The 18,998-nt window shown below is 34.7% G+C and overlaps 1 non-coding gene across 1 annotated transcript; it reads right to left on the bottom strand.

Moving 5' to 3' along the window:
* Positions 1 to 1,251: 1,251 nt before the first annotated feature.
* Positions 1,252 to 1,355, bottom strand: LOC120143695. Its single transcript, XR_005517969.1, has one exon. It is a non-coding gene; the product is annotated as a small nucleolar RNA R71 (small nucleolar RNA).
* Positions 1,356 to 18,998: the final 17,643 nt, after the last annotated feature.

An 18,998-nucleotide genomic window follows, 5' to 3' on the forward strand; every position in this document is an offset into this window, starting at 1 on the left:
TAATCCTGATTGTTTTTAGTGATGAAAATTGCTTATAATGCATACTACATCTTATACAACATCAACGATTATGAAAGCATTGTGTAGGATATATAAATCTATGCTATCTGATTATCATACCATTTTCAGCAAGCGTACTGAGATATAGAAATATATATAAGCTTTCTATGTGGTGATGAGCACTTTGAGAAAGGAGCAATCTATTTGAATAGTGCTTGACAAATTAATCTGTTTGTTTTAGCATTGCTGAAATTGCATGCAACTGTTTAACAACATTATCTTTGGTTCCTCAATACAATGCTCCATTGATGTTAGCTGCAATATTCCCTCTATCTTATTATAGTTTTCAGTATCTTTGTCACAAGTTTGTTACCATAATATTTTCATACCTTTAAATACTTCATTATAAAATAATTATATTGTAATCAATTGTTCTCTTATGGATATGATGCTCGATCCACTAGTTGCATCCATATATAGATTACTTGATAACGATACGTGCACATGCGTTAATTTCTATAACAATATTCGTAACGTTAAGATTTTGACACCGTTGTCATAGAAAACTGTAATTATATTTGAGTTGTTTTATTTTATTTTATTAACTTTGTTTTATTTTCTCTTTGTAGGTAGTTTTCAATAGAGTGTTATTGATAATGAAACACAACAAAAATTAAAACTTAGTACCTTACAATCTGAAAATCGAGCGGACAATCCACCATAGAAGACAAGCAAATCAACATCAACCAATCATTACTCAACATGGTGTTGACAAAAATGGTGAGTTGCCATTACCAACTGGGAATAATGAAAATCTCCCACACAATAATGATGAAGAAAAGATAAGGGTGATTCCACCTCTACAAACATTCCGATGTAGTAGAAATATTACAATATAGATGATCGTAACATGCCCAATTGAGAGCATGTTGTGCCTACATTGAATGATCTCAAAATTGACATTGTGTGACCTACTATCTATGTTGCCCATTTCAAGTTAAAGCCAATGATGTTCCAAATGATACATTCAGTGGGGCAGTACAGTGGGATGCATACGAGCATTTTCGAAAGTATGTGATTCCTTTGCTCAGCAAGAAATGCCAGATGAAGCTTTGAAGCTAAAATTATTTCCTTTCTCTATTCCCGACAAAGACAAGGCATGACTTAACTCCTTGCCACTTAGAGCTAGCATCATGGAATGAACTTGCCTCAAAGTTCTTGCTGCGATTTAATCCTCCCAATATGAATGCTAAATTCAGGAATGATCTCACATCTTTCAAGCAAATGGAGGATGGAAACCTTTTTAAAATATGGGAGCAATTTAAGGTGTTGTGCAAATGTTCGATGCATGGTTTCTAGCATTAGATGAAAACGAAGATGTTCTACAGTAGTCTTAACATGCAAACAGGGATGATTGTAGATGCTTATACCAACAGAGCATTTTTAGATAAATTGTACAATGAAGCTTAATAAATCTTGGAAAAATTTCCAAAAATAATTACCAATATCCCAACACGAGGATTATGTTAGGGAAACGTATTGTTGCTGTAATAGATGGTGATGTGCTAAACACATTGACCACACAAGTGACAACATTGTTTGAATGATAAAGAAGATGCTAAATCTTGGAGGTATGTATGAGGTAAAATTGATTTTCCTCCAATACATCAATCAACAGAATATTGATTATCAATTTCTTAATCTTATTAGTGAAACTATGAAATTGTTGATCATCTTTGGTGTTTTTAAATCATTGAGGAAATATAAGTGGACGTCCTAGTTTTGATTGCAAAGAAACTTGTGGAAACATCACAAGTGGTAGTGTTGTTGGCATCATTGGAGATAATGTTTAAGAATTGATGCTCTATCCAACATCCTTTGTCATGACATCATTGATGGGTTCCTCAATCACTTCTTCTAATTTATTACCTTTTAATTATAGTTGAGGCCTCTTATGTTTTTTCCTTTTGTTCTCAATCAGCTTTCTAAGATGAAGTTCATTTATTATTGTAATGGCCTTACAATGCTCGTTGCATTGAGAATTTTCATACGCTTTAGGAACTTCAGTGTCACTTAAAGATTTCCCCTAACTTTATTCTCCAATGCCCTTAACAATGTTGTCCAACTTGATTCTCCAATTACCTTTACAATGTTGAATGAATTTGGATCATAGTTTTATTTCTTGAGATATATTCCTTTAGTAGACTCAAAGGACGTAGATGTTGAAGCTTGATTGGAAGCTTTCCCTTGATAATTTTGCTGATTGTTGTGTTGTTGTAGCTATAGTGCTTGATGAAGTGACTAATGTGGCAGCATCAATTACTATTGTACATATTGTTAGTACAGCTAATAGTGTTGTAGTGTATTTCTAAAATTGGATTGCAATGCCACATTGGTGTTGGCTACATTCTAAATTCTCCAATATAAGTTAGGATGGTTTCAGAAGCTGTGATTGTAGGTTTTCCCATATGTGTTGGTATTATAATTCCTATTCTAATTCCTCACAAAATACATAGACTCGGGGTTTTGTGGATATTCTTCAAAATTATGATTGTCGCCATAATAAACACAAGAAATAATGGATTTTGCTCTACAGTACATCCTGAGGGAATAGTAAATAACATGCTAGTTCAAGTGTATAAATTCATCTTTCCCACCAATTTCATTATTTTGGACTATGTAGTTGACAAGAATGTGCCAATTATACTTGGTCAAGCATTTCTTACTACAGGTAGAGCCTTAATCGATGTTGAAAATGGAGAACTTATTATGTGTCTTAATGACAAACACATACCTTTAATGTTTTAAAATACTATTATGTATGAAGATGATAATACTAAATGTCATTCTATTGACATCATTAATGCAATTGTACAAGAATATATGGATGAATGTAACAAAATTAATGCATTTTGTAGTTGTAACAATAGAAAAATACAAGGAACATGATGAAATTGATGAGGTCGAAGGAAAGTATGTGCAACACTTTAAGCCACTGGACCTTTCGAGTAAAGTGATCAAAGTTCCTCATCTTTCAATTGAAGAAATCCCACCCTTGAATTAAAATCTCTTCCTGATCATTTAAAGTACACATTTCTAGGGGATAATGAGACATTTCATGTTATTTTTGTAGCAAAGCTCAGCGCATCACTTGAAGAAAAATTGTTCAATGTTTTGAAGCATCATAAGAGAGTAGTTGGTTGGAGTATTGTTGACATAATGGGTATTAGTCTAGCCTTTTGTGTGCAAAATATATTACAAGAGAACTCAAACAACAATTTTGTTGAGCAACAAAGAAAACTCAACGTTATTGTGAAATAGGTTGTTAGGAAAAAAATCATCAAATGTCCAGATGTTGGAATCGTCTATCCAATATTTTACAGTAATTCGGTGAGTCTAGTGCAATGCGTGCCAAAGAAGGGTGCCATTACTATTGTAAGTAATGAGAAAAATGATTAAGTTCCTAATCGCACAATGATTGGATGATGCATTTTTATGGACTATAGGAAGTTGAACAAAGCAACAAGGAAGACTCATTTTCCATTGTCATTCATTGATCAAATGCTGGATAGACTTGCTAGAAAAACATTATGTCATTTCCTTGATGGTTATAATGGCTACAATCAAATAGTAATTACAATTGAAGATCGAGAGAAAACCATGTTCACTTGTTCTTATGGTACATTCACCTTTAGAATAATGTCTTTTGGTTTGTGTAATCAACGTTTTAATGTTATGTGATGGTCATATCATCAGACATGGTTGCAGACTTCCTTGAGATATTTATGAGTATTTTTCTATTTTTAATACTTTGATCAGTGTCTCGATAATCTAGCTACAATATTGAAGCGATGCGAAGATACCAATCTAGTACTCAATTTGAAGAAATGTCACTTTATGGTGACTGAAGAAATATTGCTGGAACATTGTATCTAGCACTATGGTATTGAGGCAGACAAAGCCAAAGTTGAGGTCATTGACAAGTTATCACCTCCCACCAATGTCAAAGGAATAATGAATTTCTTAGGTCTGTCGATTTTTATCAATGCTTTATCAAAAACTTCTCGAAGATTGCTAGACTGCTTTGTTCATTACTAGATCAAAACAAGAAATTTATATTTGATGATGAAGCCCTTGCTTCCTTTAAAATAATGAAGATAAAATAGGTTAATACACCCATTGTTGTTGCACTTGACTGGAATTTTCCATTTTAATTATTTCATGATGCAAGTGACCAAGATATTGGTGCAATGTAGGGACAATGGAAGAATAAAATCTTTCATGTTATTCACTAGGTAAGCAAAACTAAAATGAAGCCCAAATAAATTACACAACAAATTAGTAGGAGTTTTTTATTGTAGTTTTCGACTTTGATAAATTTAGATATTATCTTGCTGGAACAAAGGTGATTGTTTGTACAAATCATTCAACATTGAATTACTTATTTGAAAATAATACCAAACCAAGATTGATACAATGTGTAACACCCCAAATCATGGGTTAGTAGTTTCGGGTTATCCCGAGTGGGTCGTAAAATAAATCCATTAACATTGTAGGCAATCTTGGTCCAAAAGATACTTGGTTTCGGCTTGGCTTGGTCCAATGAATGAGAAAAATGTCTTTTTTAGTTTGTGGCCAAAATCAAGAGGACCAATGAAGTAATTATACCATTGTTCAAAATTAAAGCTGAAAACCATTAAGGATTGGTGATATCACATCTGAATTTCTTCTCTTTTGCCCACTCCTCTTGTCATCTTCTTCACCCCAAGCCTTCACCTTCTCTATTCTTTCTCCTTTAAGATAGGCAAGTTAATGGTGATAGTCTGTTAAGCTTGCAACCCTAGTTCAACAACCTAAGTATAAGAATCAAAATCAACACCTTTAAAGCTCTATTGGAGAGCACAAGATCAAGTCTTGGCCATGGTTTTCAAAAACATGATTTGTGGGGGTTTATGGAACCTTGAAGATTTAATCTATTTTTTAGAAAGTTTTAGCCTTGGGAAGTGTTCTTAAACCATTTTTGGCCTCTGAATTCAGTTAGTAACACTTTCTTTGATTTCTTTCTTGGTGAGAGAATTTGGAGAAAGCTCCAAAGCTAGAGGAAGGAAAAGCTTGTTCTTGGTTGAGCCTTTGACACTTTCAATAGCTTAGAATCACAAGGTAACTCACTTCTAACTCAGCTTGTAACACCCATTTCACGTATACATTTTCATACACAAGTCACGGGTGTCACATGACTTTTAAAAACATTTTACTTATTTGATAAAACCCATAAAAATTTGTTTCGACGATAAAACAAAATATTTTAATATAATAATAAACATTCTTTGTAACATATTACAAAGATTACAACTTTAATAAATTTTAGAGCATTTTTATAAGTTCAAATACATCCCAGTTAATTATCAAAAGAGACATAATTGTCTTACTGTTACTGATGGGTCAACATTGGATTGATGATCACAGCTACACTCCTTACTCAGCTAGTCTTGGCTTTTACCTACATGTGAAATCAACACACACTAAGTATTTACTTAGTGAGGCATAATTCTATAAAGAATGGAAATTCATACATAAGTATATCATGTCTATTTAAATACAAACTAAATCGTATACTTCATAAGAATCAGTTACAACCATCTCAGTTAGATCAAATTTATTTCATATAGTCATTGAAAATATTCTTAGTATGCCCAACATACTTATTTTTCTGTATATTTTTCACAATTATCTTTTATTTTGCCCTATGTATGTCAAATGAGAATGTAAGGTACATGTATTGCACCGAAGTTCCAAAATGATCATTCACCTTTTATGAATACCATGGGTGGCACCTTTTATGCCTATAATGCAACATTATGCATTTAAAAAATCGATCGATAACTTTCATACATGAAGTATGTTGAAATGGTAATTCACCCTTTATGAATATCATCGATGACACCTTTTATGCCGGAATGCACCTATACCTCTCAATGAACATACAATGGGCTTTTAAGTCAAATTCACAGATTTAGACATTTATTTTGGCAACATCGATAACCATTGCACAACATCAACATTCATCCATCATTTTAGAGCAGTTCATACTCTAAAACTTATTTATAATATCTTTTCCATTCACAATATTCAAATATACCAATTTTGCTATAAAACATACATTTAACAAAACATTCGAGGTTGACTCATCACGAGTCCTCCTTCTTTCATATAAGTACAATAAATGCACTCACTTGATATGCCTCACTAGTATGCTGAAATGATGTCCAACTACTCGATAACTTTATCTTTGCCATTTTTTTGTTTGATTCAGGAGCTTGGTTATGACCTACACAAGCATCCAATAAGTACACATACCATACCAATGTTAGTATACTCTCTAACATTTATACTTTTAATAATACTCAAAAGTACTATTATATTCAATTTCGATAAATTTTTTTCCTATCTTCAATTTTCCATACTCAATAGTATCGATACCCCTACCATGATATTGATACTTCTATGCTATGGTATCGATACTACCTTCAGTATCGTTACCATTTATGCATTCTGGAATCCATGCTATCTATACCTTCCTATTAGTATCGATACCCACAATAGTATCGATACTAATTGCATTAATATCGATATTGTTCATCGTATTTCTTGAAATTTAAACCTATAGTATCAATATTGTTCTTCCAGTACTGTTACGCTTACCAAGATTTTCCATTTTTAAGCTTGATTTTTACCCAAATTTCGTTATTTTCCCTTATTTTTACCTCCAACAATACCCTTAAACTTAACATCACTTAACCCAACTAACTTTCCTCCATTTAGCTTATAACATCCAAATTCTCTAAAGAACACTCCAAACTAAGAATCACACTACTTTTTCATACATGTTTTTAATCACATCCAATGCTTCTAATCTCTTATATACTTCTTTGACAAGTCAAATATACATGTAAACCTCAATAAAAACTCATATTTCAACATATCACTTAAAACCTTATTTTCTTCAATCTCAAATAAATCATCCATCTCTTATTTTTAATCATTCCTCAAGCTTCCACAACACTTAAGTTTTCAAGAACAAACCAAAAACGAAAGAAAAAACTAGCTAGATAAAGCCATACCTTTTGTTCTGGATGAGAGCACGGGAACACAGGAAGAAAGAGAATAGAAGATGACTTAACTTGTTTTTCAAGTTCCCCCTTTTTCCTCTTCTTAAATACCCTATTTAAAATAATTTTAAATACATTTCCTTCTAAAGGACCAAAATACCCTTTCATTATTCCATTCTTACTAATTGGCCTTAAACACAATTTTCTAAATAATTTCTTATACTTTACCATTTATTCAATTTAATTCCTAACTTTTAAATCTTTTCAATATAGTCGCTGACCCGATATTCGGGGTATTACAATTCTCCCCCTTAAGAAAATTCATCCTCGAATTTAAAGAAGTACTTCATACGAATAGGTGTGGAAATTGCTTCATCATGTCCTCCTCTTTTTACCAATTAGCTTCTTCTTCTACTTTATGGTTTTTCCAAAGCACTTTAACTAAAGGAATTTTCTTGTTACACAGTTCCTTATTTTCTCTACCTAAGATCCGCATTGATTCTTCCTAATAAGTAAGATATGGTCGGATCTCTATTTCCTCTGGTGTGATAATATGGGATGAATATGATCGGTACCTTCCGAGCATCAACACGTTAAAGACATTGTGGATCTTGTCCAAATCAGGAGGAAAACCTAATTGATAAGATAATGGTCCGACCCTTTTCAAAATCTCATAAGGCCTAAGAATCTTAGACTCAGCTTTCCTTTGCGCCCAAATCACAATACTTTCTTCCAAGGCGACATTTTCAGAAATACCTTATCTCCCACTTGAAATTCAATTTTTTTTCAAATCAACATAAGATTTCTGTCGATTAGAAGCTATCTTCATATTATCTTAGATAGTTTTCACATTTTCCTCCATCTCTTTCATCAAATCTGGGTCAACCATAACTCTATCTTTTAATTCAAACAAATTTAAAGGTATTATGCATTTTCTCCCATATAAGGCTTCGTACGGGGCCATCTTAATACTCGATTGGCAACTGTTATTGTAAGAAAATTCCGCTAAAGGCAAATACCTATCCCATGATCATTTGAAATCAATTGCATATGCCCTTAACATATCCTCCAATACTTGAATAGTTCGTTCTAACTGCCTATCTGTTTGTGGATAGAAAACTGTCCTGAAATTCAATCGAGTACCCAATGTCTCATGCAAGGACTTCCAGATTCTTGAAGTAAACCTTGGGTCTCGATCGGACACTATTGACATAGGCACTCCATGCAACCTAACTATTTCCTTTACATACAATTCCACATATTTATCCATCGAGTAATCTACCCGAACTGGAATAATGTGAGTTGTCTTGGTAAATCTGTCCACAATTACCCATATCAAACTTGGTGACAAAGGTAGCCCCGAAACAAAATCTATTGTAACTTGTTCCCACTTCCACTCAAGAATGGATATCGGTTGAAGTAATTCGGATGGAACTTGATGTTCATCTTTTACTTGCTGACATGTTAGGCATATCACAACAAACTCTGATACAGCTCTTTTCATGTCAGGCCACCAAAAATGACTATTCATATCTTGATACATTTTATTCCTGCCTGGATGCATAGTTAAAGGACTATAATATGCCTCAGAAAGAATATCTTTATTCCGTTTATCATTATCAGGAATACAAAATCTTCCTCAATAATATAAACATCCATCAACCCTCATTTCAAAATCTTTGGCCTCTTCTTTTCTACTTGTGCAATTCTTAGCAAGCATTTTTCATCTTGATTTTATAGGTCTTTTACCTGATCCAAAAGCATTATCTTTAACTTAAGTTCATCAATCAAGGCACCATCTTCCTCTAAAGACATACGCGCATCCAAATCCCGTAGAGCGGGAAAAGTCTTTCGACTAAGTGCATCCGCTACAACATTAGCCTTTCTAGGATGATAATCGATGATCAAATTATAATCTTTTAAAAGCTTAATCCATTTTATCTGTCTCAAGTTCAGTTATTTTTGAGTCAGCAAGTACTTTAGACTCTTGTGATTTGTATAAATATGGCATCGCTCACCGTACATATAATGACGCAAAATTTTTAAAGCAAACACAAGTGCTGCCAATTCCAAGTCATGTGTCGGGTAATTTCTCTCATGAGTTTTGAACTGTCTTGAGGCATAAGCCATGACTTTTTCATCTTGCATAAGTACAGATCCTAACCCATTATGAGACGCATCACTAAAGACTACATAGTCTTTACCCGACTTAGGTTGTATAAGCACTGGGGCTTCTGTTACAATTCTCTTAGCATTTCAAAACTTTATTGACATTTCTCCGACCATGCAAAAGGCACATCATTTCGTAACAACTTATTTAGCGACAAAGCTAACATTGAGAAGTTCTTCATGAACGTCTATAATAACCAGTAAGCCCCAAAAAACTCTGAACTTCCAAAATATTCTTTGGAGGTTGCTAATCCACTATCGCTTGAATCTTTTTAGAATATACTCTTATGCCTTTTGCGGAGACTATATGACCAATGAAAGCAATCTCAGCTAACAAAAATTCACACTTGGATAATTTGGCATATAGCTTTTTTTCTCGAAGTATTTGAAGAACTGCTCGAAGATGAGCATCATGTTCCTCCCTTGACTCGGAATATACCAAAATATCATCTATAAATACCACCACGAATTGATACAAGTAAGGTTGGAATACTCGATTCATCAAGTCCATAAATGTTGTACGAGCATTTTTCATACCAAATGGTATCACCATAAATTCTTAGTGTCCATACCGAGACTGAAAATTTGTTTTTGAAATATTATCCTCTTTGATCTTTAATTGGTGGTATCCTGAACTCAGGTCTATCTTAGAGAACACTGTTGCACCTTTCAATTTATCAAATAAATCATCAATCCTAGGATGAAGATACTTATTCTTTATGGTTAATTTTTTTTAATTTGACGGTAGTCGATGCATAATCGTATAGACCCGTCCTTCTTTTTCACAAAAAGCACAGGTGCTCCCCAAGGAGAAACAGTGGGTCTGACAAATCCCTTATCAAGTAAATCCTGTAATTGGGCCTTTAATTCTCTTAACTCCGTTGGATCCATTTGATATGGAGCCATAGAAATAAGTTCGGAACCCGGGTAAACCTTAATATGAAATTCCACCTCGCTGTCTGGAGGTAATCCTGATAACTCTTCCAAAAAAACATCTTGAAACTCCCTAACCGTTGGAATATCATCTAACCTTACTTTCGATACTCGAGTGTCTATCATATTAGCTAGAAAAGCTATACACCCTTTTGACATCATTTTCTTTGCAGTCATGGTTTATATCACATCGGATGGTGATCTCGCTTTTTCGCCGATCACTACTATTTCTGAGCCTTCTGCATCCTTAAAAAATAAGCGTTTCCTATGACAATGAATCCATCCATGATGTGGAGATAACCATTCCATGCCCAAAATGATTTCAAACTCCTCGAAGGGTAACTCCATCAAGTTTTTCGGGAACACAATCCATTGAATCTTTATTGAGCATTTTCTACAAACCCGTGATACTCTCGTACTATGACACATTGGGTTTACCGCTATCTTCTCACTAAAAATTGGTTATAAAGGAATTCCTCTAGTTCTAACAAACTTTTTACTAATGTATGAGTGTATAAAACCAGGGTCAACCAAAACACACACAAGTTCATCAAAAAGATGGAATGTACCTATTAAGATCTCATGGTCATCCCGATCTTTATTAGTCTTAATGTTGTAAATCCCAGCTACTTCCCGAGTCTCTTGTCATTGGGAACTACCTTAATAGTAAAATGACTCAACTTGTTGTATTCAGCTTTGTTCTCATGTACTACTTGATCACCTTGTTTCAAATTAAGAAACTTTAGCAACATCGTCTGTCTAAACTTCTCACCAACATATTTGTTCTTAAATTCCTCCTGGAAGAATTGCCAGGTCACTTGCTCCGGTGGTGCATACACCGTGGTTTTTTACCACCATACTCGATCTGATCCCCGAAATAAAGATACAAGTCCACCTATCTTTTCAGAATCCGAGCAGTGAAGACTTTCAAGCATTTTCATAACATCATTTAGCCATAAGTCAGCCTCCATAGGACCTTTATCCTCTTCTCCCCGAAACTCAAGAGCTCATAAACTCTTAATCTCTTTCGAAATTAACACCATCGTTTCTGGAGGAGCATGGGGAGGTGAAGGAGGTTGGAACTGTGTCAAGATGACATCGAGAGCTTGTATAAAAGCTCCAAACTCTGGCATGGGCATACACTAATGTGTCAATGTGCTAGCATTCTGGGATGGAATTGGATGCTTGCTATTCGCCTTATAACTTTTTCTACTCGATCTTTCTCTATTTTCTCGTTCGACTGCTCTTCGTGAGTTCAAAGAATCCGACATCTACTATGATATACATAATAATAACACTAAATTTAGTAAGGAGTGACATCAATCACACTCTAATTACACAATATCATTAAACTTGATAATCTTAGTGGCATGCAACCCTTTTTAAAGTCAAGTAAACCCGGTTTCGATAGAGAATCAGTTAAACCTGGCCTTGATACCAATAAATTTAACACCCATTTCATGTATATGTTTTCGTACACAAGTCACAGGTGTCACATGACTTTTAAAAAAAATTAATTATTTGATAAAACCCATAAAATTTTGTATTGACGATAAAACAAAACATTTTAATATAATAATAAAACATTCTTTATAACATATTACAAAGATTACAACTTTAGTACACTTCAGAGCATTTTTAAAAGTTCAAATATATGCCAGCTAATTAGCAAAAGAGACATAATTGTCCTATTGTTACAAATGAGTGAACCTTGGATTGATGATCCCAGCTGCACTCCTTACTTAGCTAGTCTGGGCTCTTACCTACTTGTGAAATCAACACACGCTAACTATTTACTTAGTGAGGCATAATACTATAAAGAACTGAAATTCATACATATCATGGCTATTGAAATACAAACTAAATCGTATACTTCATAAGAATCAGTTACAACCATCTCACTTAGACCAAATTTCTTTCATATAGTCATTGAAACTATTCTTAGTATGCCAACATACCTATTTTCTGTATATTTTTCCTAATTATCATTTATTTTTCCCAATATATGTCAAATAAGAATGTAAGGTACAAACATTACACCGAAGTACCGAAATGGTCATTCACCTTTTATGAATACCATGGGTTACACCTTTTATGCTGATAATGCACCATTATGCATTTAGCAAAATCGATCGTTAACTTTCATACACGAAGTCTATCGAAATGGTAATTCACCTTTTATGAATATAATGGATGGCACCTTTTATGCCGAAAATGTACCGTTATGCATTAATCAAAATGGATCGATAACTTTTATTAGTGGTACCTTTTATGCCGAAATGCACCTATACCTATCAATGCACATACAATGGGTTTTTAAGTCAAATTCACATATTTAGACATTTATTTTGGCAACATCGATAATTATTGCACAACATCAACAATCATCCATTCATTTTAGAGAAAGGTCATACTCTAAAACATACTCTAAAACTTATTTATAATATCATTTCCATACACATTATGAAAATATACCAATTTTGCTGTAAAACATACATTTAACAAAACATTCGAGGTTGACTCATCGCGAGCCTTTCTCCTTTCATATTAGTACAATAAATGCACTCACCTGATATGCCTCACCAGTATGCTGAAATGATGTCCAACTACTCGAGAACATTATCTTTGCCCTTTTCTTGATTGTCTGAGGAGCTTGGTTATGATCTACACAAGCATCCAATAAGTACACATACCATACCAATGTTAGTAATACTCTCTAACATTTATAATTTTAATAATACTCAAAAGTACTATTATATTCAATTTCTATCAAAATTCGTCATATCTTAAATTTTCCAGACTCAATAGTATCGATACACCTACCATGGTATTGATACTTCTATACTATGGTACCCATACTACCTTCAGTATCGATACCATTTCTGTATTCTGGAATCCATGGTATCGATACCTTCCTATTAGTATCGATACCTACACTAGTATCAATACTAAATGCATCAATATCGATAATATTCATCATATTTCTTTAAATTTAAACCTATAGCATCGGTCCTGTTCTTCTAGTATCGATACCCTTACCTAGATTTTACATTTTTCAACTCGATTTTTACCTATATTTTGCTAATTTCTCTTACGTTTACCCCCAACAATACCCATAAACTTAACATTACTTAACCCAACTAACTTTCCTCTATTTACCTTCTTATAACATCCAAATTCTCTAAAGAACACTCCAAACTAATAATCACACTACTTTTTCATACATGTTTTTAATCACATCCAATGCATCTAATCTCTTATATACTTTTTTGACAAGCCAAATATACATGTAAACCTTAATAAAAACTCATATTTCAACATATCACTTAAAAACCTTTTTTCTTCAATCTCAAATAAATTATAATCTATCAGTGCCGGAGATCGATCATTTATTCCTTCAGAGATAATGAGCTCAATGTGCTCACATAGCCATGAACAATCCAAACCATGAAGTTTAGCAAGTTCAAGATCTTGCATATCTAAATGCTATAACATTTCGAAATGTGGATTATTATATCGACTGAGAACTATTCCAGATCACTTAGCTCTTATCATAGATGATTTAAACCCTGGGATTATACCTCTTAATATCCAGGTAGCCCACTTCGACCTCAAACCAGTCATGTTTATAACACCCTAATCTAGTCTGACCCAAATATCCTTGGATTATGATGCCACACGGAATCACCAAAATATTCAACCCAAAAATTTATTTTCAAAACAATCATGCTTATCAAAGTCATTCATCAATTCATACGAGAAATCAAATTAAAGTTTAAAAAATATGGGAGACTCCCAAATATATACAAAATAATACAACCCATAAGTTTGAAATCAAAACAGAGTTATAACTCGAATAAGTACAAGGTCCACATAAAATACATTCACTCTAAAATAGACTCAAGACGTTCTATGCAACGGCAGATCTGGAATGTACGGAAGCGATAGACTCCTCGATAATCCCTTTACTAACATGTGCACGAAAACACATTCCATAAATTGAGCTCACAAGCTCAGTGCCATAAAAATAACTATGCAATAATACATGCATTCGTTTCATGAACATGCATTTGTGCAAATTCATAACATGCATAAGTACATAAAAATAAAAGATAGGCCAAGAAGTCTGATCATAGGAATTTACATGAATCTAAGAGAGCACACACTAGCCTATCTAAATCGTGATAGCTTCTGTGTAAGAGTTGAAATTTACGTGTATCAATACTTAAAGCCTTTTGTCAACCTCAGATATATAATAGGTCGGGTGAGGATCGGAATTCAACATGCATCTAAAGCTCTCATCTTGAACCTAGTCGAGCATAAGGCACAATTTTAGAATTTACTTGCATCGAAATTTATACAGATAAGACCCAGAATTTACGTGTATTGGATGCGTACCATCAGACGATATCTGAATACTTAAAACAAAGGATGATCGTAGTAGTGCTAGAGTAACCAGGGTGTTCGAACCGTTTCTCAAGTGTCACACAAAGGTCAATCTTATGTCGTCCTATCTTGCTTGATTTCTATGTGATAAATTAACAATTTTGATTATTTCCACTTGTATTGAATACTTGTAGCTTATATGAACTCAAAATACCTAAGCCTGAACACCTAAACCAAATGACCAAAAATTGTCCAAAAATCATCGTGGGTATCAATATTGTGCCCACAATATCGATACTGGTCCCTTGGGTATTGATACAAAGCTAAGTATCGATACCATTTTTTGATTCGACGTTTTGAAAAATACTTTGGTATCGATACCCCTATGGGGAGTATCGATACTCCCATGAGTATCGATACTAAATTTGGCTTTTGTATTTTCAAAAATACTCTAGTATCGATACTAATCCTCTAAGTATTGATACTAGACCCCAAGTATCGATACTTATTGAAGAGGTATCGATAATTTCCGTATAACTTCCTCAATTTTTACCGTTCACGAAGAACAACATCGTTATTGTTTTTCTGATATCGATACCGATAGACATAGGTGCTCTGTTTTGAGCCCAAAATCCTACCCAAACACTCCCCTAAGACTAGAAAAGTTAGAATCATGTTACCTTGAAGCTAGGTGATTGAAAAACGTTCTCAAATCACCCAAGAACCAACTTTTCTGTGCCTTTAGCCTTTGAGTTCTCCCTTGATCTTACACTAATCAAAACCATGTAAAAAATGAGTTATTAACTCATTTTAGAACTTAGGAAGGTGTTAAAATGATCCTACAACTCAAAACTCTCCCAAAAATGGATTAAACTTCAAGATTCCATAAACCCCTCTAAAACTCATTTATGGTTAACTTACCCAAACCTTGCAAAAATGGCTTAAGTGGAAGCATACGAGATGAATGTTCTAGTACTTACCTTGGAATTATCTAATGAGGCTTGAGTTTCTTAAAGTTCCTAGCTGTAGCTTGGCTTGGAAGGAAAAAGGATGAAGAAGTAGAGAGGAAAAAGACCAGGCAATGGATAAAAAAGAGGAGCAATGGTTCAGACGAGATATCACCAAACAATTAAGGGGATTCAACCTTTCTTTCAAAAATTGGGATAATTACTCCCCTAGTCCATCCACATGAGCCCATAATAAAAACACCCTTTTTATATCTTGTTGGGCTCATATATGGCCGTAGTCAAATCCATTTAGGTCTAAAGCTTGATAAACTAAGGGAATTTTATTTTAAAGTCCATTTGAATAAACCTGGAACTCCTAACCCGTATTCAGGGCTTTACAACTCTATTCTCCTAAGAAAAAATTCAATCCTTGAAATTTACCTGAATATAAGAGATGTGGATACTGAAGTTGTATATCTTCCCTGAGTTCTCATGTCGCCTCCTCAACACCATGGTTCCTTTAATGGTATCCTCTTATTTCACAGTTCATTAACTTCTCTAGAAAGGATTCAGATCGGTTATTCCTCATAAGTTAAGTCTTTCCTTACATTAACTTGTTCAATGGGAATAACATGGGACAAATCAGATCGGTATCTTTGGAGCATGGAGACATGAAACACATTGTGAATGAGCTACAACCCTGGAGGAAAAGATAATCGATAAGCCACTAGCCCAACTCTCTCCAAAATGTCATACGATCCAATAAATGATGTGATCAACTTACACTTGCATCTAACCGAACTACCTTCTTCTACTGGGAAATCTTGAGAAATAACTTATCTCCCTCTAGAACTATATATCCTTGCACTTCAGATCAACACAAGACCAATGTTTGTTAGAAGCCTTTCTCACATGACTCTGAATCAACTGAACTTTTTTCTTCGATTTCTCGGATCAATTCGAGCCTACTATCTTACCTTCAGTGAGCTCTGTTGAACACAATAGAGTTCTTTACTTGAGCCCATACAAGGCTTCATACAGAGACATCTGAATACTTGTCTGAAAACTGTTGTTGTACGTGAACTCCACTAAGGGTAAGTGATCCCCACAACTACCCTCAAGATTCAAAAAGGTGTATCTGAGCATATCCTCTAAAATATGAATAACCCTCTCAGACTGCCCGTTTTTCTGAAGATAAAAGGCAGTGTTATAATTTAGTTTAGTACACAAAGCTCCATGCAATGCTTTCCAAAACTGAGAGATAAACCGCATAACTCTATTGGATATGATCGAGATTGGGACCCCATGCAACCTTACAACCTCATGAATGTAAATATGAGCCAATCTCTCTAACGTGTAGTTTGTATAAACTGGGGGAAAATGATTAGATTTAGTCAATTGATCCACTAAAACCTATAAAACATCATGTTAAAATCTCATCATCAGAATACCATATACAAAGTACATTGTTACTCTCTCCCATTTCCACTAAGAAATCTGAATTGGTTATAACAATCCTGAGGGAACTTGATATTCCGCCTTGACTTGTTGGCATAATAAAAACTTAAGGACAAATTCAGACACTTGTTCTCTTCATCCCCGACCACCAATACAATGGTCGAAGCTCTTGGTACATCATGTTTCTTTCCGGATAGACGAAAAGGCGACTACAATGCACCTCATAAAGAATATTGTCATGAAACTACATTTCGAACGGCTCACATAGACATCCTCAAAATTACAGTGCGTTTCCATCGTATAACTCAAAGCCTAGTACCTCACCTCAGAGGACTTGCTATACTCGGTTGTTCAATCAATTGTCTAAACCTTGCAACCTCTTAACCTCACCCAATAACTTGGGCTCAACTCTCAACCCGGCCAAAAGACAAATCGAGTTCGTCAAACTTAGATGCACTAGCAAAGCTTACAACTCCACTACGATCTTTCTGTTCAAAGCGTCCACCACAATGTTTACTTTACCTGAATGGTAGTTGATTACACATTCATAGTCCTTCAATAGCTCTACCCATCTTCACTACCTCATGTTTAACTCCTTCTGAGTGAGTAGGTACTTAAGGCTCTTTTGATATGTGAAGATGTGACATTTCTCCCCAAACAAGTAGTGTCTTCAAATCTTCAAGGAAAAGACTACTGTGGCAAGTTATGAATCATGGATAGGATAGTTTCGTTCATTATGCTTTAGCTGAGGAGACGCATAGGCCACAAATTTCCCTTCTTGCACAATATACATCCCAACCCATTTAGTGACGCATCACTAAACATGGTGAAGTCTTTACCCGATTCGGATTGGGTCAACAGGGGAGCTTGTATGAGGATCATTTTCAAACGGTTAAAACTCTCTTGACGTTTCTCGTTCCATAATAATATAACTCATTTATAAAGTATCTTAGCCAATGGTACCATAATCATGGAGAAATCATTGATGAAACGACGGTAATACCCTGCAAGACCTAAGAAACTACGCACCTTATTAACATTCATAGGCAGTTCCCACTCTAAGACTGCCTTAATCTTCTAGGGATCAACTTGGATGCCATCAACTGCTACAACATGGCCCAAAAATGCCACTTCATTTCACTAGAATTCGTACTTCCAAGATTTGGCATGTAACTGATGCTCCTGAAACGTCTGCAAAATGATACGGAGATGTTGATCATGCTCTTCTTCCGACCGATGAAGACCACCATAAATTGATCCAAGCAGAGATGGAAAACCCAGTTCATTAAATCCATGAATATCATCGGGCATTGGTGACACCAAACGACATCACGACAAACTCTTAATGGTCGTACATTATCTTGAAAGTGGTCTTGGCAACATCGATATCCTTGACTTTCAACTGGTAATACCCTGTCCTCAAATCTATTTTGGAAAACACACAAGAACCTTTAAGTTAGTTAAATAGATCATCGACTCGAGGGAGAGGGTAACAGTTATTGGTTGTCAACTTATTTAGCTGTCATAAGTTAATGTACAGCCTCATCGACCCATCATTTTTCTTAATAAAAATATCGACACTCCCCAAGGTGAGAATATCGATCGAATAAAACCCCTATCAAAGAACTCTTGAATATGATTCTTTAGCTCATTTAACTCTATCGGTGCAATGTGATAGGGTACAATGGACATCAGAGTTGAACTTAGCATAACCTCTATGCTGAACTTGACCTCACGGTCAGGGGGTAGCCAGTAACTCCTCCGGGAACACATTAGAGAACTCTTGTATGGTACGAATATGTTCAAGTGTCAAAATATAAACCCACATATCAACAACATGAGCTACGAATGCCTCACGTCTGACTCAACAACCTCTTAGACTTAATCGCTGAAACGACCTTGTTAGTGCAATCCGAGCTCCTACTGGTCAACAATACCTTGGTCACATCATCCTTGCAAAGTTTAAGTTGTCTCGCCTTACACCTCAATCTTATGT

This window comes from Hibiscus syriacus, unplaced genomic scaffold, assembly GCF_006381635.1.
Source record: "Hibiscus syriacus cultivar Baekdansim isolate YM2019G1 unplaced genomic scaffold, ASM638163v2 tig00002237_pilon, whole genome shotgun sequence".
NCBI lineage: Eukaryota > Viridiplantae > Streptophyta > Magnoliopsida > Malvales > Malvaceae > Hibiscus > Hibiscus syriacus.